Genomic DNA, 23,047 nt, shown 5'->3' with positions numbered 1-23,047 from the left:
ATTCTCAATAAATAGTAATAAATTATTACTTTTTATTGAGATTTTTTTAAATATATTAAAATAACTGGTTCCTCTCTCTGGGAATCGAACCGAGCAGCAAATCGTTTAAATAACTAAACATTTTAAGAAGGCAATTTTAAAATATTTTTTTGGAATTTTTTTCGGAATTTCTAGCATTTAAATCACGGATTTTCAAGATGGTGGCCGTAAAGAAAAATGCAGCGTTTTTTAAAATATTTTAAATCAAATTTTAATTATTTTGTTATAAATTTTAAAACATTTTACATTAAAATCGTACAATAAATATAGATTTTTTGATGGCGGACATGACGTCATACTAGATGACGATATATATATCTTGACATAAGTAGTGGGAGGTTATTCTGCCGGTGGCTTCCGTGGAGGAATGACCTGACGTAAATTTTTAGTTTTGAACTCGTCGGGTTCGAACTGAGGTCTCTGATCTCCATGACGTATGTAAGATTTTTTTATAATTAAAAAAAAATAGTTTTTATTAAATTTTTATTATTAAATTCGATTATTTAATTGTTATACATTTTAAAATTTTCCCCGATTTTCTAACAAAAAAACTACGGATTTTCAATATGGCTGCCGAAACGGAAATTGCAACGGTGACGTAATAATTCAAAATGACGGTCATGGTATCCAAATTCCTATCAATGGCTTATGGGAGGCTTTGGACATGGATGCTTAAGAAATTTTTAGGAATTAGTGTTCTTTCTAAAGCAAGAATTTTAATTTTTGGTGAATTTTGGCCATATTTGGCTAATTTTGGCAAATTTGAAGGTCAAGGTCAAGGTCATAGTTCAAGGTCAAGGTCATCCAAGATGGCCGCCATGACGTCAAAATCCGAGATGGTGGACCGGCACCCATCAGCACCACGCGCCAGCGCCAGTGCCAGGCAATACCATACTATACGACTTCAGTGCCTTATTTAGTTGCCCTAATAATGAGTCTTCAAACAATTCAATGATTGTGTAATTGAATTAATCTTACCCTAATATTGCCCCCAAGGAAAAGTGCGATACAAGACATATGAGATGCTCCCTTACCAGAACTATTCATAAAGCCCCTTAAATCCCTTAAATGCTTGTGCCCTAATTAATTCTTACTATCATTGGAGTGTGTCAATTAATGTATAGAAAGCCTTACAGTAAGTAATAAATGGAGTATTTAAAGGAAGCAACCCATTGTCTACAGTTTAATTCATATTTTTAAAACTAATTATTTAAATAGCAATCAACTACAGCACTTCTATGTCTTCAGCCACTTGTTTTGATTTTAAGTATTTTATAGAAGAGGTTTTTGATATGTTTAGTCTGTAAGTTGTCCCGTAATATATTAATAGTTTTCCTTTTGCTTTTTGGTGTGAGGTCCATATCCCCCACACCCTCTTCCTTTTTCACATGTAATTACCATCCGGCAGTTTTCATCGGCACACGGTCTAATTCTGACGCACTGTTACTTGGGGAGATATTACCTGGGTTCGACTGACATAGTAACTCTCTAGTAACTATAACGTATCAGCTCAAAACCTTTCTTCGTTAACCCCCACATGTCCCAGGGACATCTTTACGATTCAAGGCATAAGCCGGCCATCTTTACCTTCGACTCGCCGTGTGACCATGCCGCGCAGTTAACGTAGATTCACGGTTCGTGCAGTAAAGCCTGATCAGCAGTTACACTTCAACAACTTTAACAACTTTATACACTTTAACAACTCTCCAACTAATACTGTCGCTAGGATTAAATAGTATTGTATCGCAGCGTGTAATGTAAGAGCAGCGAGTATCCAGTGTAATTTCTCGACGCAAACCCCTGCTACGTAAATCAGTTCTACGTGTCATTAAAATATAAATTTCAAAATGTTGATTATTTACCAGTTTTCATTCAACTGCTGTAGTTAGGAATCAGTGCACCATGCTGGCTAGGGATTGTGCAGCATTGTATCAGCTAGTTTTATCCATGTGAATTTGTAGTTTATGAGCCTAGTGGACCATGTTGGGGCCGAAGACACGAAAAATCACTAGTTAGACACACGAGCTAGTCTGGCCCCCTCCCATATAATTAACACCTTCAATGCACGCCAGCATTCACTAGGCCCTATCCGCCTTTCAGCCACGAGGCCGTGGGAGATGAGTACATATTATAATCGTTATTCAAAGACCATATAAACTTTTTTCAGAGAAAGCAGGGATCAGGATGTGAATATCCTCTTCACGGATTAAGTTCATATAAATCCCACTTTTGATAATTATATCATTCGTGTAATAATATTTAGAACATAACGTGCAATCTGTGAAATATATAGACACAAGCCTATTCAAAAGTTTTTGCATCGCACTAGGTATCACAAAACGATGACGCGTATCCAAGAGTCGGTTTTAAAACTAGGCGCTCGTGACAGGCATCAAGCCGACGAGTTGGTGTGAACCACCACCGGTCCGGTGGTGTCGCGTGCATAACGCCACACCGAGGTTCCCGTCTGCACGTATTTCGTCAGAAGTAAACATCTAATTGCGCGCCTCAAAAGGAATTTTGTATGTTTTTTTTTTTTTTCCATTGCTAGTTGATTCAGATGTAGTGCGGGTCTTCCTTCTGCTTGTGGCTGCAATCACCGAGGCGCAGAGGTTTACAATATCTTTAGACGGAACTGATATTGAGCCTACTAAGGCCTACTTAAGGGCGGGTTACATTTGTTCTCCTTCAATCAAACATGTATTCACCCCTTGCAATAATTGTCAGGCATATCAAAAATAGTATTAAAATTGATTTGTCAAATGTTTTTTTTTATCTTTCTATGTGAATTTTAATTAGATTTAAAATGTTACCATATGTTTGATGTTAAAGGAATTAAAAGTGTTTTGTTTTTAAAAACCTTCCTTACTTACATCTCCTTTGTCAGATTTTGCATATTAACCAATGTTACCTACATGTTTTGTTTTAATATTTTATGTACTATCATGGAAGTAATTTAATCAGTTAAAAGGCACTTATCGTGTCCTTAAAAAGTAATATATTCACATGTGTAGCTATATAAATGCATTTATAAACTATGGAAATGACGATGGTTTTTTGGTTAGGGACCATGAAACGAAAAACGTTATATGGATACACCGACATTTGCACCATTGTAACAACTGCAATAGATAGTCTATTTTCGAATTCTTCCTAAATCAATACACTTACCCACCCCTCCCATCAGGATGTGTATGGTGTCAAAGCAGGATTGGAATTTGGGGGGGGGGGGGGGGGGTGGAAAGAGAAATGTCTTATTGAAAACTACTGAAATTCTCTTAGCCGCTAAGAATTAATTTTTTGTTAGATTTCGAACTAATTTTACATATTGTAACCGTTATCACGGTGCACTTAAAGAATTTTATTATTTAGTTTTTCATTTCATGGTCTATAGATCACAAAACAATCATCAACTGAAAAGTGTGTATATATATATGCCTATATATATATTATTACGACCTATGTGGGGAGAACTGGGTTCGTAAGGGATAACCCAATTAGGTTTTCGAATTACGTTTATCACAGTTTTATTAATCACTATTATTTACATTACTAATAAATAATTGTACTTAAATTCTGGTCACCAATCACCTACACTTTATAATGTTTATAATGCAAGTAACTCAATGTCTGTCAAGTTCCACAGTCCGCACTCCTCACTAGAGCTAGGCTCGACAGTGATTCGCCCCTTACTTCGCACCTGTCCTCACACACGCAGTCTCGCGCCACTCCTTCCCCCTCTTCGCCAGTAGCACTTCCTTTCACTCACGGAACTACTCACTCGGAACTACTCCGGAGGCCGGCGTCGCTACTTAAGTACTTGAGGCGCCCTTCTCGAACCGACGAGAGCGGCTTTGATGAGTCGTGTCATCCTGGGCCGACCCAACGCCCGAAACATCGAGAAGGAGGTTTATTCGCGCCACTACGCGTGGCGGCCCGCGGGATTCCCAAGGCCGCTCAGTGATAGAAAACAGCGCAGAGGAAGGATGATGCATGGTGTGTGGAGGAGGGAGGGGGATAGCGACGACCCTTGTAATCCGACTAGGCACATGGTCTGGCAGGTCAGTGGAGGGCACGTTACACGGATTGTGACGCCAGTGGCCATGCAGGGTCGCCAGCCAACTCCGAACCTGGCATTTGTCGCGGTCCTGTCTGCCTTCGTAACAATATTTATATATTGGTACATGTAGGTAAATGGGTTCGTAAAGGATAGCCAAATTAATTATATTATGTTTTATGTGTAACTAATTAAACTACAGTACAAAAATGTGTGTTCACAAATTAATAAATATCTGGTCCAGTCCAAAGATTACACTCTCCGCTGGAACTTTGCCTAAAGTTGCTCTCACTACTGCTAGCCTCTTACCTCCTAACTCTGCCCATCATGCAGTATAACGTCACTCAGTACTCCGTCGCACACGGACAGTCCCGTTATACCCGTTGTAACGCCCCTCGTGCCCAAAAATTATATTATTTTAAATTAATTAAAAACACCTTGGAAACAGCTGGGCAAAATATTAAGAAAAATTAAAGTTAATTACCAGAGGGGACACGAGGCGGTGAACAAGACCAAATTTACACTCCCTGCACACTAGTAACTTGGGAGTTCGTGGATCATTATGTAGAAGAAGGTATATGATAAATAAAAACGCTATATAAATAGCTTGGTCTATAGGTTTTCCTGGTTTATTTTTAAGAGGTTTTGTTTTAGCATTATTTCGACATGATAATAAAGATCTTAGTAAATAACAAAGTTAAGGGGGCGCCCCTACATTATTTAAAACAATACATATTACACCTTAACAAACAAATGATTACATTAGCAAAATTTCAAGTATAGCACCAAAATTTGATTCTCCCAACGATTACATATATATGAGTTTCCTTGATTTTACATGTTCCTGAGGATTACATACTTAAAGCACTGCTCGCTGGTATCTTGTTAATGAATTTAGTTCCTTCTATGCAAGTGGAATATATATATAGCTCATATCACCCGGGTCTTCCCAGGATGACGTCGGACCGAGAGGAAAACTCTTCTAAAGGGGGAAATCAGCTGGAGGTCCCGAAGATCATGCAGGGAGCAATTTCTCTCCCCGGAAACTTTGACCCTGTCTGAAACACAAGCCAAATTCAAAACGAATTAGACCTGCGTCCAGACAGTCATACACAGTCGGCGCGAAAGGCCAACAAACGGGAATTTGGGGAGAAAAAAACAACGGATTACTCACCAAACAGGGTGTGGAAACAGGGCTCGCGAGGTGTCTCGCGCCGACATGAGCATGGCGCGTACCGAGAATTCGCGGATGCGCGAAGGAAACCAGATTTAAAGAATTAAATATAAATAAAAAAATTTAACTACGCATGACTTTTTACTAAAAACTACATCTGCCTGGCTACTGTACAAATGGGATCACATTCCTTAAGCAACTGACTACATCTTTTATGCAACCGAAAATCGCAGTTCCCGCGAAAAGCCTCTTAGCGCAGAGGACGCCGAGAAGACGTGGTCAGCAGCCGAGGTCAGAGTACTGAGTGCCCGCTATGGCGGACAAGGCTTCTAATTAAAACGGGTGCTAAAGCCCTAGGGAGGAGGGGGAAGTTTCGGTTCTAAGCCGAAAATTTCCGAAGGGGTCCGAGGCGGGCGTGACAAGAACACGACATGCGCGCTCTCTACCGGCCAGAACAGAAGGCAACAAGCAATCGACTTCTACAGGCAGCGAGAAGAAAGCATAGTGCCATAGGCGCCGCGGCGCTGCTCTCTAGCGGCGTAAATGGCAACTAACTGAGGCGGTGAGCTGACTTGCCACCAGGTGTCACGAGGGTGAGCTCTGCACGCTGGCGACTAGGCCCGCGGTTACTTTTTTTTACGCTAGATGTCGTGGACGTCTCTGTCGGACCAGGGAGAAGGTCCTTGAATTAGGCCATCGTCTTGGCTAAGTTCACGTCAGGTCACTGCTCCCGACTTGATTTCTCAGAACTAAGGTATGGTGAAGAGAGAGGGGAGGGTGGGCAGAAACTGCCACTAAGGTGGGAACGCAGGTCCACTGGATACCCATTCGTGACGAGACTTGCTATTCTCAGCAGGCCTCTCAGAAGTAGCAGCTTGCAGCCCAGAAGCTGCTCTATGTAATTTTGGTCATGAAGAGAAATAATATAACCAACTCGGGACGTGACCGCAGGCGAGAGAAAATCAACCGGGCTGCCCACGTCCACATTAGACAGCAAAATATCAGATTGGCCCCCTGAGAAAGGGGTTTCGGTCCACTGGCACAAAGTTTAAACACGTGGCGTACACCGGCCTAACAAAAAGTAAATCACCCAAATAAACCAAATAAATTGAAAAAATAAATATCCAAAAATTAATTTAAAATTATAATAAAAATTTAAAAAGGTGTCGAAATGCCTAATTTCCGGCACACCGTCGCTCGTCGTCCGCGTTCGTGCACAAAGAAATCGAAAGAGGGTAAGGGGGGGGGGTTCACTCGCCCTCTTCACTGCTCGGAGGCTGGGGTCACCACTTTTATAGCACTCGGCCATCCATCTCCAATGGCCTCGCCCCGCTTTGATGTGTCGCGTCATCAGGGTCAACCCGACGCCCGAAGCACCCAGAACAGTGGCATGCTATTTACGTCACTCCACGAGGCGGCCTCTGGGAGCTTGCAGAATTCTCCGTGTGGATGCATCAGGGTCGATGATAACACCGAGGAAGGATGGAGAGGGGAAGCGGGTGGCGATTTCGGACCGCGCTAATCTGCAAGGATATGCATGACATCAGTAGGCCGGGGCGGCTCAAGCACCTGGCACGCTTCATGTCAGTGGCGTATTCATAGGGGGGGCGCAGGGGGCGCGTGCTCCTCCCTTGACCAGGGCAGCCCAGCACCAAGCATGGTTCTTGGCAAGGGGAGGGCGCGCACACGGCCGCCGATGTTATACAATACACTTTCATACACTTACCTTTAACGACTTCATGTCTTGGAAACAGTCTGAATAAAGTTTTATTAAGCTTTGCATGTGATTAGAATCTTTAGTTTCTCGGTAGTGATTTTGACATTTGTATACTACACAATTGGCCATTTTAACTACATATAGCACACAATTATGCACCAACAACAGCAAATATTCGGGCGAGACGTAAATGAAACGGATAGAGCTTGGAAAAATATCTCTGGCTGCATCCAAGCAACCAAGGTGACGTAACAAGGGAGTGTGTTGAAGAGGTAGACCTGCGCCTCCCCCTTGAGATTTTTCTGTATCCGCCACTGCTTCATGTCCTTGCCTCCCAGTACACTCGGAACAATATATGCATATCACATTTTTATGGACACGATAACGGTCGTGATTGTGCAGAAATCACTACCAAATTGGTACATAAAATATATTAATGGAAATTCTCGGTCTCAGGTTCGTTAATGGACATAATCCGACTAAAGACGTAAAAAGAAGGAAGATTTTTTAGAAAAAAACAGGAAAATCGCTATACCTCCCATAATATGACAAATATCGTATCCACTAAACGTACAATAACTTGTAAGAGTAATGCCAAAAACGTTTGTCTGAATTCATTTTTTGATACGACCTACCATATCTGCAAGAGTTGGAAATAACAACGGTTGGAGGGGAAACATTTTTCGTAACTACAGTAGTAGGCACACCACTGAATCCGTTCAAATTATTTGTAAATATTTTAATTTTTGTCTAAAAAATTTGTCTGAAACAAAATTTAATAGTACAAAGGGGTTGAAAAACAAAGGGGTTGTAAAATCCCATTGCAAAAATATAAAAAAAAGTAATTTAATTAAATATCAATGTAAAGTCTACTCTACTACAAGTACACAAATGTGAGAAAAATGAATGTTATATTTTCAGGAAGCAGATTCTCACTGTTCTCAATTGCAATTGATCCACATGAATTAGTGTCAATCGCTAGCTTCGCGACAGAGTTTTTCAACAAAATCGTTTTCAAACTCTTCTATGTCATATGATAGGTAATGAGCAGTATTTATTGTCTTGGATGTATTGTCTTGAAATGATTCAGGTTTACCTGAGTACATTTCAGACACAAATTATACTTCACTGACCGATCATGTTCCAATACTTCTTAAAGTTGTTTAATAATGTCCTTCTTGGCATCAGATTTCTCCAATAAATAATAAAGGCATATTTCAATTGCTTCATTCCTATGTGTAATCCCTTTTTAGGGTATAGCTAATAGGAGATTAATCAATTAACAATAATAATAATTTTATCTTCAAATCATGTAATCTTCATTTAAATTATTTTCAATTATTTGGTTTTTCGGGGTTAGTAAGAGGTTATATTGCCTTGTCCCCATATAGATATATTGTTGTTATATTCATATTATATATTTTCAAGTAAAATTAATTTATTCTACCCAAAGAAATAAATGTTAAAGTAAAAGTTAATAATATTAAACAAAAATTTTCTTCTTTCTTCAGAACCTTCTAAATATATATCATCACCAATAATTATGATAATTATTTTCTTCACCTAAATTTAAGGGGTTTTAACTTCATTTTATTTATGTCAGATCATAATAGGGAACAAGTTTTTCTTCTTTCTTCAAACCTTATGTAACCAGTACTAAGTTTTCTTCACCTATATTAAGAGTTTATCTCCATAAAGTAATTCACATAAATCAACTGAACAGAATTTCTTCTAAACTATCTTACAATTATTCCTCATCGCTGTTTGTATCCACAGATGTATACCATCGTTCAAATCCTTCTTGGCATCAGTTAGAAAGATATTAACATGTGGACGCAGGTAATAAAATATTTTCGAAATCTGTCGCGAAGAGGAAGAATGCAAGGGAAAAGTTAGCGGATGGACACTTAGCCATGTGGGTCGATTGCAACTGAGAACAAATACTCTGCTTACTGAAAAGTAAAAAATAATAATTTGTTCGTATCTGTGTACTTGTAGTAGAGAAAAATGTATGTAATAAATTTTATTGATTAAAATATGTTGTTTTAATTTCTTGAAGTTGCAATTTTTATGTTAAATTGATGAGATATTTAATTAAATTACATTTTTTGCATAGTTCAGGGATTGAATAAAGGATAGGAATCGAGCGAATCAATCAGTAAATTAATAGCTGAATTTTTGATGACTTTGGGAATTTTCCCCAAAATTTCTAGCAAAATAACTACACAATTTTCAAGATTGTGGCTAAGATGACCGAAAAAAAGGCAGAAGTTGACTATCTGGTAATACTGCACACTAGCGGGTAAAAATTAGATCAATATGACGGTCATAACCTTTAGCAAATGAAAACAAGATGGCGGATACTAGATGGCCGCAGTGAATACATACTGGCTGCCGTAATATCTGCCTTGTCGAAAGTGGTGGAAGGTCAGTCTGTTAGTAGCCTCCGTGGAGGAAGGACCCATATTTTTTTATTTTGTTCGAACCAGAAACTCGATGTTTTAAGTGCGTTTTTTATTAATTTTTTTAATTAATTTTTTATAAATTTTAAAATTTTCCACATTTCCTAGCTTAATAATTACGGATTTTCAAGATGGCGGACTTGATATAATTAAACAATTGTGGAAGATTCTAGAATCTAATAAACGTGTGTAACGTTAGCTTTTATATTCAAAGTTTTATTAAAATAGTAATTAATTATTTTTATTAATAAATTAGGTACCTGTTTACTTTCGTCGGGAATCGAACCGAGGACAGAGATGGATTAAGTAACTAAACATTTGAAGTAAACAATTTTTTTTTAATATTTTTGTAATATTTTGGTCATATTTATGGTCAATGTCATGACCTCTGGTGTTTTTTTTTATTTAATGAAAAATGCTCCTCCCCGAGGAATTTTGTACCTACTCTCCAGATTTTGAGGTAAAAAAGGAACATTTCCCTAAACATGGACATTTTTTTCCTGAAATAGGGAGATTTCTAGGAATATTGAGGTTTTTTAATTCAATTTTGAGGAATTTTGAGGAATCTCGACACCAAGTTGGCCGCCATGAATTCATAATCTAAGATATCGGACATCGGCTCTGGTTCCTCGAGCCTGAACCTGTAAACGGAGCCCCCAATATACACTACTACTGTAAGAGGTTTAAAAAACCTAGCGTTGAAATAGAAATAATAAATATAAATACCTTACCATGTTCAATATAAAAAAATTGTTTTTTTAAATTTCTAAGTTTTCCCTAAATTATTTTGTCCAAATTATTTTTTATGTAAGCAATTATTACTGCAAGGGGTGGAAACAACAAAGAGTTAAAACAAAAAAAAAAATACTTTGTAATAGATATGCTATCAAATCCTTTTAAATTTTATTGTTAAAATCCTAAATATTATATAAAACCAGGCTGAAACAATTTATATGAAAAGTACTATTCCCGTAAAAAAACAGGATTTTAAATGTATACACAATTCAAAACTTTATTAATATCACATGTGTTGGAAATTATTTTAACCAATATAAATATTATCTTCATACTACCACGTCTTTATGCAAGGGTTACAAACAGTTTTGAAAGTCAAAAAAAAAAAAATGCGTAACTACATTAGTAGGCATAATATGAATTAGGTTCTAAAATTTTAATGCTGGAGGCATTCAGTTAAAAACATTAAAAGTATTTTTACTGTATGGAACATAAGCATATGTATAAACGATCATTTTGGAATATTAGAAAACATATGTAAGGTTTTGTACATTAAATTCATAAAATGTTCCAGATGTTAATAGAAGTTTACAAAACATTTTTAGAAGAAATTGGTACTTCGAAATCTTCCTACAGCTGGCCGAAAGAGAGATTTTTTATGATTCTGCATCATACTGAAAGCATGTTTTGAAGAATAGTATGCTGTCGACGTTGTTTTCATGCATACCTACAAGCATTCAGCACACTCAATTTTATTCTTCGCTGTGAGCCATAGTAAATGTACTGTCATCGATGACAAAGATGATACAAACGATTTTCGAGATTTCTTGAGCTGTGACTTTCCCATGGGCGTAGACCTATAACAGGAGCGCTGTTTTTTTTTTTTGTGCTTTAGTTTGACGAGCGGTGATGTTTTCTTTTCCGCGGTAAGATGTAAACAGCATACTGCTTTCTATTGGAATCTTTTATTACCAGCATTGTTGGAACTGCACTGCTAGAAATCTCAGTAAATGAACTTGATTTTCTAGCGTTGAACTCAGAAATATCATTTTCGCACTTATCTCTAGTTTTACGGAAAAGCCGTTACCCTCCATAATTACCATTTCTTGGCCGCGCTGCAGGTGTCTACGTGTACAATTTTTACGATTTAGCTGTGTTTTTATAGGGCTTATGCTCTATATAATTATAAGATCTAGAAAAACGAATACCTAACAATTTTGCAAACGTATTTGCTACACTGGTTTTGTTCATTGCCGAGTTTTGTTATATCTAATTAGATAGTAGACACAGACGCGACTGCGCGGATGTTAGGAGGCCCTTTATGATGCTTGTATAAACACATAGTTATAATCTTACTTACAATGTTTAATTTTCATTAATCTAAATTTTAATAGCCTGTAAAAACATGAAACTGTCTGTTTAGTAAATAGTTCTCGGACATGAGCATTTTTCTTATCATGTTCTAGGCCTACTTACATTTGATATGTAATTACGTTTTCTGCGTTGAGGGATTTAGTTTCCTAGGCGATGTGAACGTACAGTACTAGGAATGGTATCCATTCTTCTTTAAGAATTTAACGTAGCAATCAATAATCTGCAGCCACGAAGTTTTAGAGCACACATGCACGTGCGCTGAGAATTGTACTTGTGCGATCGTCACTACAAACTTTAATTTGCATTATTAAAACTTTTTTAAGGTGTGAATTTTTATTTAAGGCGTAAAAAATGACCTCTTACAACAAGGTGCGAAATAAAATTTTATCATTATTTGAACGCTTGAACGAAGAAATACTTCATGCTTCCTAGCGGCCAATTGTAGCTTTAGGAAACTTGGCTGAAGTAGGCTTTATTTCAGACTTATTTTTCTACCCCTCATTTCCCGCAACCAGCGATGTGGGCGGAGCCTAAGCGTACAATACTATCCATAAAAAAGGGCACAAGACCAAAGGTACAGCACTAGATATAAAAATGCTCAGGCCAAAAGTACAGCACTAGCTATATATAATGACAAAAGGTACAGCACGGGCCATAAAATTGCTCGGGCCAAAAGTGCAGCACTAACCATAAATAATGACAAAGACAAAAAGTACAGTACTGTACATTAAAAATTACACTATCCAAATATTATAGCAATGGCCATAAAAAAATTCCACGCAACAAAATAAAATTAAAAATTTGTAAAAAATTGACAGCACTAACAATAAATTTGTAATGAAACTTGTACAGAAAAAGCCATACACGTGCATGGTAGAAAAAGAAAACACTAGATATTTAAATTTTGTAATAAAAAGTGTACAGAACTTAACATAAAAATGGTGGAGAGCATACAGCAATCGCCGTTAATTTGCAATTATGTTTTAAAAAAACGGCATACGTATAAAGGTGATATGCTCCCCTGTAGTCAAAATTCTTCTACACACACAAATTTAAATATTCGTGGTACACGCAGTACAGCACTGGTAAAATGTCTCCGAACAATGTGCAAAAACATGATTTCGCACAAGTAATATAAACAATTTTTTAAGGTATAAAGAAGCGGTGTACCTATAAAGCTGACATTCCCTTGTGTTGACTGATGTCTCGGCTAGACACTTAAATTTTAATAATCGTGGTTCGCGCCCTACAGCACTGGTTAAAGGCTACGAACCACCAACTAACACATGATTGCGCACTAGTGGCATATACCATTTTTTGACGTGATAACGTCTTATAAATCGATGAACGCCGGCTGCACGCACGAAAAAGCATGACTCTTTGTCACGTTCCGCCTGAGCCGAGCGTGCAAGCGAGAGCGCGGAACAAGCGATAGAGGCGCACGATCGTCTTGTGACGCATCTATCTCTCTTCCACTCCGTCGGCCGATGCGTCCGAGTAGAAGAGAGACAGCGGCAGCACACAACCTACACGTGAACTGTTTTGTCAACTGTTTATAAAGTGAAGTGAAAAGTTAATGTGCTTTCCATTGTTTATCACAACAAAAATTGCTGCAAGAAAGGTAAATAATTCTCGCATTTTAAGAATTTGATTAGCGATATAATCTCATATATTTGTTCTTTGATTATTAAAAAAAAATAGCATCGGTCGGCGAGTGCAGTAAAAATAGGCTACGTTACAATTTTGACTAAAAAATTTATATCTCATATAAACGATCGCATAAAAAATCAACTGCTTTTATTTAGTATTTAAAGAAAAAAATTGTAATATTTAATTAACTCCTTCTTTGTATTATACAAAATAATGATAATTCAGTGATAATAATTCAATTCAATTCATAAAAGTATATAATTTTCCATCAATGTTTTCGTATGACGTTATGACGTAAAATTATCGTCCGTAAACCGACTTTACAGACAAACCCCATTTTTTAAGGTAACCATAAGTTGTGCACCTATAGAGCTGATACTCCCTTGTGTTGTGCGAAGTCTCTGCTACACACAGCAATTTTTATAATCTTGGATTGCACCGTACAGCACTGGCTAAAGGCTAAGAACCACCAGCCCACACAAGTTTGCTTACTTGTTTATTAACTAATTTTTTTTTAATGAATAAAGAAGCGATGCACCTATAGAGCGGATATTACCTTGTGTTATGTGAAGTCTCTACTTCATACTGAAATTTGAATATTCGTGGTACGTGCCGTACAGCACTGGCTAATGGCTACGAACCACCAGCAAACACATGATTGCGCCGTTCTTTTGTATGCAGTTAGTATAAATGAATTTAGAATTATAAAAACCACTACATAGAAAACAACGATTTAGGTACTGGATTTTTAAAATAAACACCTATACAAACATAGTGTTCAGTCAATATTATATTCTAAATAAATGATGTCGCTTAGATGACACTCTCATGCGACATGGGTCGTGTATTCTATCCCAAACCTCTTTTTGACTCAATTCATGAGCACTGAGTTGTTACTATACAATGTTACGTAAAATCAAATAAAACACGCGATTTTCAAGTAATATCGCAAACAGTTTTCTTTGAGATTGTACGTGATCTAAATTGCATTCGTAACAGTTTACTTACTACATAAGAAATAGTGCATGGCTCAAACGTTGTATCTTGTCACATTTAATACGAAATGTGTACTAATTTTTAATGATAAAGTATCTTTAACATTAAAATACTCTATGGAAGGGAACATACAGTTAATTATCATATATGGTATTCAATACCAATATAAAAAATAAGTATATCTTTGAATAAAAAAATCCATCAAGAAATATGCTGTTGATCAACAACTTGTTTGGAATCCCAGTTTTGCTTTGGAATTTCCAAACATTTGTATATTTTTTAATACAGACGTTTTTAGTGTATACTTACCTCGCCTAGTGCTACAAAGTTTTGTAGTTATATTACATTTTTTTAAAAATAATCAAACATATCTAAATGCAAATCTGAGTCATTTAAATGAGGCTATTATACATATGCAATATAACATATGTAATATAACTACAAAACTTTGTAGCACTAGGCGAGGTAAGTATACACTAAAAACGTCTGTATTAAAAAATATACATATGTCAACTGGCATTTTGGTATTGAAACCCTAATATTGAGAATACAGTATATGGAAGTCTTCAAACAGCGTTTTAATTTTTGTATACTGTCTTTTGCCAGATGCTTCTGTTCAGAAATCACTGACATTATCTCAATTGAAAATTTATCACAACTGGCGATCACCAACAGCAAGACTCTTCCTCAATTAAATATTAATGTAACAAGGAATTTGTAAAACTATTTGTCCACTGCTGCACATAAAGCAATGGGAGATATTTATTTTCATTTAGGTATAAATTTCAAACAGCCACTATACTAACACGCACAATGTAAATGAACAAATCTGGTTAACTGTTTAATTAATTTTTTATAATCTTTTATTTACAAAAGAAAAACACACAGTATAATTTATCATTTTAAAGAACTATTTAGGCAAATACTATTAGAATACTTTAACTGTAATTGTTCTTGTACCACTCTAAACTGTAACCCGCCCTACGACAAACTCCGTCTCTCCTTTGCTCCGGCTAGTACTGGGTAAACACGAGACTGGTTGCGAAGTCAGATGCAATAAAAAAAAAATTGTATTTTAAATGGCCTCTCTTGTAACTTGGTCGCTATGGCTCGTTTTTACATACGTTTGTTATTCCATCTCAATATCTGGCTTGCGTATATTTTAATCATCGACTATACCGTGCCCTTAGCAGATACAATTTCCTGGAACCGGCGTTTACGCTTCAGGCCCCAGAACTCTTAAATATCGAACTGTGCCGAGACCTTTTGAAGGTCGGACACGTTAATCTGCCTTGGAGGCTAGATCAAGACGATTAAATTTTTTTTCCTAACCTAAATTAAAACTAAGTGTATTTGGGAGGGGTCTGGGTTAGGGAGAGACTCTAAGTGCGTCTCAGGCCGAAGCCTATACGCTCTAATCATACAGGAGCCATGCAGGAGAGGTAGCATGCATCATGTGCTAGGAGGGGGATTGGCCAGCCATGGCAGCAATTGGCGCCATGACTAACTTCCCTCACTGACCACTTAATGGCCAGTGCTGTACTTTTGGCCTGAGCATTTTATGGCTAGTGCTGTACCTTCAGTCTTGTGCCCTTTTTTATGGATAGTATTGTACGCTAAGGCTCTGCCCGCATTGCTGGTTGCGGGAAATGAGAGGTAGAAAAATGAGTCTGAAATAAGTCTGAAATAAAGCCAACTTCAGCCAAGTTTTAGGAAGCGTCTGCTTGCTTTGATTCCCACAGTTCATCCCCTCTCCACGTGGATCACGTGACACCGTGACGTCAGAGGGCGGGTATCTTTTCGTCCATTGTTACCAAATAAAAAATGTAAGAAATTAAAAAACCATGTCATTTCTGAACAACATTTTATGAATAGATCCTTTAAATTTTTACTTGCTCGAGGCTTTAGGTGACGAGATCTCAAAAACCTGCAGTATCGAATCTAGAAGTTATCAAAGAGAGCGAGAGAGAGATTAAAAGTGAAGTAGACAGGGGAAATTCGTGTTCAGAAACTTAACTTTTAACCGGATCCCCCCCCACCCCCCGAAAACGCCCCTTTATCCAAAGAAAGCTATCATAAAAAGGAAAAGGAAGTGTAACTCCCCACCAGGCCTTCCAGAAAGTTCCTTGCCAGTGTACACATCCTCTTTCCTGGAGTGGGCTGGACTAACCCGCGCAGAGTAAGCCCTTAATTACCTGGAACACGGCTTCTGGTGATGGCCGAGATTGAAAAAGAAAATTTATCGGTTTGGCCGGAACATAGAGACACGCACTCACTTCACATAACATCAGCTGCTCGCACCGCGTCGGGCGGACGTCAACAATGCAACTGACGATCACATGACTAGATAAGGAGGGAAGGGGGGGGGGGACATGACGTCAGTTGCGTCTCTCCCTCGGAAGCCTCCACAACAAAAGGAAACATTTGACTTCCTGCCCGACCGCCGCGTCCTGGACACTGCGGTGGCCTTGGGCGGATGAAAAACATGTACCCAGCTGGAATTCAACTGATTGCCCGTAACCTTGGTGCTGTCAGTACGAAAGGAAACGCGAGCGGGAAACGTGGCGGACGCAGGCGCGGATCCAAGGGGGTGCGATAGGGGCGATCGCCCCCCCTTCACCCAGGGAAGAAAAATCTATGATGTAGCCAAATACATAAGGACCCGTGCAATGTCTTACATGAAACCGAAATATTGATAGCTGTGTGCCACATTGACACAGAATAACTTCACTATGGGCATGTTTCCTTCATTCTTCAACTTTTCAGCTGTCCTGAGCTCAAGGGAAAAGCATGGCTTGGAATGTTGGAAGGGGGTGGCGGGCGACAGGCTGGGCTGTCCCGTTACTGGAGTGGAGGGTGGAGTGAGGAGAGTTGCAGTGTGACCAACCTCGACAACAATCCCTGGCTTGTACTTTCTGATGTCCAAAAAGGTTATTACTGCAAATTTTGTCCTTTGTTTATCACGAACAATATAGGTGGCTTCGACAAAACTGTTTAACTAAAAACCATGGTGACTCAGCCTCTCAAGAACTTTGCCAAAATCTTAGGAAAGGATGGTGTTCTGGAGTCCCACAAAAGAAATGAATACCACATTTTTGCTGTTGAGTCAGGAAAGCAATTCCTCCAGTGCATGGAAAATCCTGAAAAAAATGTGGCAAATCAGATCAACAGTCACCGTCTGAAAAAAATTTCAGAAAACTGTTGTAGATTATTACCTATAATTGGCACTATTATCTTTCTTGGAAGGCAAAATATTACATTCAAAGAACATCGTGATGACGGTTTACTAACAGAGAGTATTACTGCAAATGAAGGTTACTTCCGCGCCCTTCTTCGATACCGTATCCAGTGTGGTGACAACGAACTAAAAGACCATCTACAAACAGCATCATCTAGAGCAACTTTTATCAGAAAAACCATGCAGAATGAGTTGATTGGTAGTTGTGGGGAAGAGATTATTTCACAAATTATCAAATGTGTGCAGGATTCCAAATTTTATTGCATCTTGTTCGACGAAACTACTGATGCTTCACATGAGTCCCAGTTAACACTTGTTTTGAGGTATGTACACAAAGATTCAGTGCACGAAGATTTGTTACCATTTTTAAATGTTCGACAATTTGTGAACAGTGAGGACAAGGATCAAGATGAATTATATGAACCAACTGTAAGTGGCAAAGATATTGGGCAAGTAGTACTTTCTGCTCTAAAGCATCACTGTCTTGACCTAAGCCATTGGTTGGCATATCCACAGATGGGTGCAGTGTCATGGTGTCAGAAATTCGTGGTGCTGTGGCTGATGTCAGACGTGAAGCTGTGAATGCTGTTCACTGTCCATGTCACAACCATGCACTTAATTTGGTGATATCAAAATCTTCCAGCGTCCAAGCAGTTCGAAATACTATTGCAACAATGAAAACGATAATCTCGTTCTTCACTGCATCATCAAAACGCTCAGCTTTACTCAAGAAAGTTTTATGTCACCAACTCTCTGGACTGTGTGAAACTTGTTGGATCGAAAGACACGATGGCGTTTTGCAGTTCCGAACATCTTTTCTGAAAGTAGCTCAGGCTTCAGAGTGTGTCGAATCTTGGAAAGATGCTGAAAGTGCTGCAAAAGCAAAGACTTTTTTGACTGCACTTTGTGAGAGTGAATTTATTGTCACAGTCATCTGCTTATCTGATATGCTGGGAGACACTCTTCCTTTGAGTAGACTATATCAGAAGACTTCCATAGACCTTAAGGTTGCCCAAGATATTCTGGCAGATACTCTTTCTGTTCTAAATACAAAACGTACACAGTGCGAAGAGCTATTTTCTCAACTTTTCAACGAAGCTGATGGTCTTGCTCAGGAGCTTGGTGTATATTTAACTTGTGAAAATGCAAACACACAGACAAAATTACCCATCAACGAACCCTGTTGAATATTTCTGAACAGCTGTATTCATTCCCATTCTGGAGGGCATTGTCGAAGATTTAAAACATCGGTTTTCGGTAGAAACGCAACAGCTTCACAGCCTGTCAGCTTTGTTACCAACTTCCTCTTCTAGTCAAGTAAATGTCAAAAACATTTCTACAAAGTATGGCTCTCTCATTGGAGTGAATGGGCTAGAATATGTGGAAAGACAACTTAATGCCGAGGTTCGATCATGGGAGGTGAAGTGGACCCATGAGAAAGAAATTAACAATACAATACCCTCCACAGCTCTTGATGTTCTCGCTTCGTGTGACGAGGAGCTGTATCCAGGCATCTACATTCTCCTGGAAATCTTAGTCACCTTACCCGTAAGTGTCGCTTCGGCAGAGAGAACATTTTAGACATTGAGAAGACTTAAGACATGGTTCAGATCTACCACAAAGGAAGACAGACTAACCGGACTTGCATTATTGCATATCCATAATGGCTGCGAGATTGATAAAGAAAAAGTCATTGATCGCTTTGCAAGCAAGAGAACCTACAGGATGGAATTCATTTTATTATGGATAAAAACAGTTTTTTTTGCAACTTCTAGTTATGCACAATGATTATATGTACAAGACATTTTAATTTTAGTTATTACTACAAACGTTATGCCCATTCTTTAATTATTGTATTTTATTTATTATTTTCTGATAACTTTATCATTTACCAAAACTAATTTTCTGTGAAATATTTTACTGATTATACCAAAAGTGTATTTGACATTTTAAGCACAAAATTGCTATAAAAACACCATTTTGCATACGAAAATCTATAATTTTTCCGTGGGGTGGACCCCCGGACTCTCCCATTTTAAATACTTTTGAAACCTACATTCGCCCCCCTGACATCAAATGCTGGATCCGCCCCTGGGCGGACGTTGGTCATGTTGCTCACCGCTGCTCTGTTGACTCCACTACACTTTCAGGGAATGGAATATTGACATTCCGTGCATAAGGCGCTCCCGTTGAAGCAGCGTAATTTAGGCCTTGACAAAGTAAAATACTTATGGCATACGGTATGCTTTATTAAGATGAGATGTAATATTCGAAATCTACAGTTTGGAAGCAAACATTAACTACGTTATTATGATAGCTAAAATAAACAGTGTCAACAAAAAATTAAAACATGAATTCGTATTGTTATATACTTAGGCTTAATTTTTATTTTTTTAATTCTTACTACGAAGTTCTTACTGGGAAAACTCCTCACTAAAGTCACCGAAGAGTAGGAACTCATGCGTGAGACTGTACAGATATGACAAAAAAAAAATTCTCTGGCGGCGGCAGATTGTTTCCTTTCAGAAATAGGCCTACTCTATTGTGATTAATAATCCCACATGTATGCGATATAAAACTTTGTTCAAAATGCATGGATGCATGCAATAAGCGGTCTGGGGACTGGGTCGTGGGAGTGGATTGTGGATGGGGGTCAGTGACCGACCACCATCTGACGTCACGGCGGCCATCTTGTATGACCTTGACCTATAACCTGACCTAAAAATTCGCCAAAAACTTGCCAAAAAATTACTCTAAACGGCCAAATTTGCCGAAAGTTCGCCCAAATGACTCAAAATATCTAGTCTTTAAAATAACACATTCTTTAAAAAAAACTTTTAAAATTATAAAAATAAAAAGTTTCGTCTTTGAGATAAAATTCCCTTTTTAATAAAAAAAACCGCTCATCATAGACCTAGGAGTCCTCCATGCTTGGCCAGCCTACTAGTTGTGCCTGGCCAACTTACTAGATGTGTCTGGCTATCCTATCTGACGTTCCTAGACAACCATCTGGATGTTCCTGGCAAACAAATGAATGTCCTGGACGCAAACTGGAAAAGTCTGAATACCAACTGGATATATCTGGCCCACCGAATTTACGAGCCTGGCCCGTGCATGAGGCACTTGGCCACCTACTTGACATGCATGGAAACAAATTGGCATGCATAACTTACAAGAGGATGTGCTGGCAATAATAGGCTGGATTCGCCTGGCCATTGACGGACATGCCTCGCCACAAACTGAATGGGCCTGGCCACCGATTACGTGCCTGGCCATCGACTGGACATGCGTGGCTACCGACAAGATGTGTCGGACCACCAACTGAACGTGTCTGGCCACCAACTGTCCTGCCTGTCCAACAACTGAATGTGTCTTATTAGTAACTCGATGTGCATGGTCGTACCTTACCTCCACCTGGACATGCGTGGCCAAAAATTGACTGTGTTTGGCCACTGTCTGTACGTGGCTGGTTAATCGCCTGTAATGTGGAACTGCCCTGAAAACACATTCCAAAGGATGCAGAGGACTCGCTTCGCCTTCTAAACTGAGGTAATATTATATTAAATAAATATTTTAACCTAAAATTGAATGTTTACTGACATGGAAGGAGCAAAATCGATCGAGTAAAAAATTAAACTAATAGGTAATATTTTTTTAATTTTTCTCTAATTTCTAGGTTTATATTTACATAATTTCAAGAGGCAGTCAATATAACCGAAAAGATAGCGAACGCCATTGTAATGAATATAACTTCTTTCTAGGGCGTAAAAATTAAAACAATATGGTGGCAGCACACTCTAGCAGAAGTTGTGTATACTATGTGACACTAGCACTCCTTGTATCGAGTATTGAAAACCAGATGGTGGCAGAGCTTTCTAGCTTACGAAAAAATGGACGTAACATCATACTGGTTGGTTTAATATCTGCCTTAACGAAGGTGGTGGGGGTCAGTCTGCAGCTGCCACCACCGTCCAAGGATTATTTTAAAAATAATTTGCGCTCACCTAGGTCTTCGAGCTCCATTAAATAAGTGCTTTAATTTTTATTAAATTGTTTTGTAATTATTTAATTTTTTTAAAATAAATTTAAAACTTTTCAATCTTCTACATTAATAATCACATTACTTAAAAATGGTAAAAGTGAAGTCATAATTTAAAAATGTCGGAAAACAAAATAGTGGACATGGCATCACACACAAATGGCGGCTGGGGGTCAATGTCATGAGATCAGCTGCTTAGGACGGCTTGTTTTTAGAAGTTTTATGCTGCTTTTAGGGGAAATTTGCCGTCAAGGAAATAATTTTTCCCGCTTGGCTTTTTGCACGCCTGCACCAGTCTTGCGCTTGGTTTTGCCTGAATTAGTCTTTCTCTTGTTGGAGCTCACTCCACGAGCACCCATTCCTAATTTAGTTTCGGCCTTCATGATTTAGGATACGTCCCACACCATGATTTTTTCTCCTATTCCTGCGTCTGGCGATTTACTTATATCTTCGGCTTCCTGTGTCATTATCTTGTCATCTCAGTACCTTGATTCCAGATCCTTACTGAGGGAATAGGCAATATCGTGCTGCTTGCATTTTTCTTCAAGAGAATTAATGCCCACGTCACCGCGAGCTAGTCGTTCGGCTAGTTTCGTTCCTGGACCACAGAATCTGTAGCCGGGAATGTGCATCTCGAAAGGCAGATTATTTATCAGCTAGTTCAATAGTCCTGCACCGATGTTTTTGTTGTTCTTACCTTTTCGAGTCATTACGCACAAATGAGCCGAAAGTATATGTTTGTTTTTATACTATTTCGCCTGTACAATGCAAGTCATCAAGCAAGAAGTGTGCTTGCCCGTGCATGTTACGTAAAATGACGAAGCCAGTGCACGCAAACCGTGGCAAGGCTCGTTATTGCTAAATTAATCTTTGTGTTACCATTTAATATATATTTGAATTTAAAGTTTAAAGCATGTGCATTTTTGTTGTAAAATTATTACGTATACACGGGAAAACAATGTTTCTAAATGTTATATTTGGTGAAGGTATCTATTTTATTACAGAAAATTTATTAATTATGTAATAATTAGTTTTATTTAATAAAAAGTTATAAAAGATTTATTTTGCTTTATGGCTATTTTTGGAGTGACCTACTATTAGCGATAATCAAGCCGTCTATGTTGTTATTGTTTTTCAACGCCTTCAATATTCTCTTTCTGTGATATTAAGCTATAAAAACTGTATCTTGCAGGTAATTAATATTTCATTTCATATTGTACTTCGTTCTCGAAAACAACTTGCAGAGCTTCTGCTTGCACTAGAGATCAGCTAGTCTTTTATGAGGCATTATTTTACGTTGATCTAACCTTGAACATGAATTCTCGAATGCATATAACTAAACCTTCACAACAAGGCTTTTGATTTCATTATAAACTCTCTGCTGTGTGTTCTTTGCTGTGTGTTCGCTTCTGCAGCCGCGTCGTATTTACCATCGGCTAAGATAACACTCGCTCACAATTCGTTCACTTGCACTCGAGTGCCGGTAAACAAACCAACTTTGCAAAGCCTACGGTAATTCGCAGGTGGTTGTTACGCTCTTGATGTATGCTGTTTCAATATGCTCGC

At 38.3% G+C, this 23,047-nt stretch overlaps 2 protein-coding genes across 3 annotated transcripts in view; one reads left to right on the top strand and one right to left on the bottom strand.

Annotated features, from left to right (window-relative positions):
- LOC134531765 (chaoptin-like) overlaps window positions 1–16,527 on the bottom strand; it is a 31,268-nt gene extending 14,741 nt beyond the window's left edge. The window contains exon 1 of one of the 2 annotated variants that reach the window (XM_063367655.1): window positions 16,400–16,527. The gene's annotated coding sequence lies outside the window, so the exon portion shown is untranslated. The remainder of the gene's footprint in view (window positions 1–16,399) is intronic. The other variant, XM_063367656.1, reaches the window with a different exon arrangement.
- The window catches only part of LOC134531766 (SET and MYND domain-containing protein 4-like), a 334,526-nt gene that overhangs the window by 199,278 nt on the left and 112,201 nt on the right, over window positions 1–23,047 (top strand). The gene's annotated exons all lie outside the window — the stretch shown is intronic.

The sequence above is a fragment of the Bacillus rossius genome, chromosome 5 (assembly GCF_032445375.1).
Source record: "Bacillus rossius redtenbacheri isolate Brsri chromosome 5, Brsri_v3, whole genome shotgun sequence".
NCBI classification, from domain to species: domain Eukaryota; kingdom Metazoa; phylum Arthropoda; class Insecta; order Phasmatodea; family Bacillidae; genus Bacillus; species Bacillus rossius.
Note: the sequence above shows the minus strand (reverse complement) of the source record. Positions and strands in the feature narration are given on the sequence as shown.